This window comes from Mandrillus leucophaeus, unplaced genomic scaffold, assembly GCF_000951045.1.
Source record: "Mandrillus leucophaeus isolate KB7577 unplaced genomic scaffold, Mleu.le_1.0 Scaffold1246, whole genome shotgun sequence".
Classification (NCBI taxonomy): domain Eukaryota; kingdom Metazoa; phylum Chordata; class Mammalia; order Primates; family Cercopithecidae; genus Mandrillus; species Mandrillus leucophaeus.
In genome coordinates this window covers 514,802-516,447 of record NW_012100832.1, presented here as the reverse complement: position 1 = coordinate 516,447, position 1,646 = coordinate 514,802, and the positions used below count along the sequence as shown (strand labels likewise).

General features: G+C 39.4%; 1 pseudogene; it reads right to left on the bottom strand.

Annotated features, from left to right (window-relative positions):
* Positions 1–239: 239 nt before the first annotated feature.
* Positions 240–1,165, bottom strand: LOC105533362 (annotated as a pseudogene).
* Positions 1,166–1,646: the final 481 nt, after the last annotated feature.

The following is a 1,646-nucleotide window of genomic DNA, read 5'->3' as shown; positions in this document are numbered from 1 at the left end:
TAGCCAAAAAGCGTTATGAGGCAAATGAGTTGCAGCCTCAGAGAATAAGCCTGAGCAAGACTGCATTAGACAAATCTGAAAACATTCCTAGGGATGCAAGGGCACCTGTATGACTTTTGCTGATGTCTCAGACTAGAGATGTTTCGGGGAAAAAAAGCTGTTAAAGATGTTGAACCACTTTGGAATGTCTCTGCCCCCTGATTATATACCAATATGAAGACTACTGCCTCTGAGAGACACTATTTTCCAAATACTTTCCTAAATGCTTCTTTCACATCCTTGTTCCTCCGGCTATAAATGAAAGGGTTAATCACTGGTGTTATGACTGAGTAGAACACTGAGACCACTTTATCTCCTTCCTTTATTCATTTGCTTCAAATTAGGCTGCATGTAGGTAAATATTGTTGACCCGTAGAATAAGAAAACAACAATGAAATGGGATCCACAGGTAGAGAACAACTTTAACCTCCCCTCCTCTGACTGTATTTGAATTACAGTGGAGATAATATTCCAGTAGGAGAAAAGGATGAGAGAGGCAGAACCTAGCAGAATTACAACACCTATTGCAAAGATGGTCATTTCTGTGCTGTAGGTATCTGCTGAAGCCAGTTTCAGGAGGGCAGGAGGCTCACAAAAATAATGATTAATTATATTCTGTCCCTGATATGGGAGACATAAAGTGAATGTGGTATCTACTAAAGACACAAATGCTCCACTGGCCCAGCACCCCGTGACCAGCTGAACGCAAATTCTCTGGGTCATGAGAGTGGAATAGCGCAGGGGCTTGCAGACAGCCACATAGCGGTCATAGGACATCACTGCTAGAAGTGAACTCTCTGTACACCCTGCTGTTAGGAAGAAAAGCATTTGAATTGAGCACCTAGTAAAAGAGATGGTCTTTCTCACGACCAGCAAATGGGATAGCATGTGGGGAACAATAGCTGTAGAGAAACAGAGATCAGTAAATGAGATTTTTAAGGAAGAAGTACATTGGTGTGTGAAGTCGAGAGTCAACCTGAATTAGGAGTATGATGAGCAGATTCCCAAACATAGTCAACAGGTAGATGATAAGAAATATCACAAACAGCAGAATCTGGGTTTGATGATCAGAAGAAAAGCCCAGCAAGATGAATTCAGTCAGATAGGTTTGGTTTTCTTTGTTCATTGACATTTATTTCTGTCTATAAATTAGCATAATTAGTACAATCAAACATTGACTATGATGGCGTGCCAAAAACCGAAAGTGAAGGTCTCATTGGAGGAACAAGTGTTCTGATGTAGAAAAATTTTGTAAACATTGAGCACACTTCATTTTATAATTTTTCTATCTCTATATTTCTACTAAAGCCATGTGGTTGGTAGATACAGAGAATTCAGGAATATGCCTGCTTGTTGCTCCTTGTTGGTAGAACGTTATCATTCATAGAGCCATTGTTCAACAATTGTGTGGCTAATGTCAAAAAATGTCTTTATGGAAAATTACATGTTATTTGTCTGAACTAAAGAAAAAGGATGCAAATATATGAATTTGAAAAAAAAAAAAAACGATTTCTTTCTCTTACCTGATTGCCCTAGCCAGAACTTCCAACACTATGTTGAATAGGAGTGGTGAGAGAGGGCATCCCTGTCTTGTGCCAGTTTTCAAA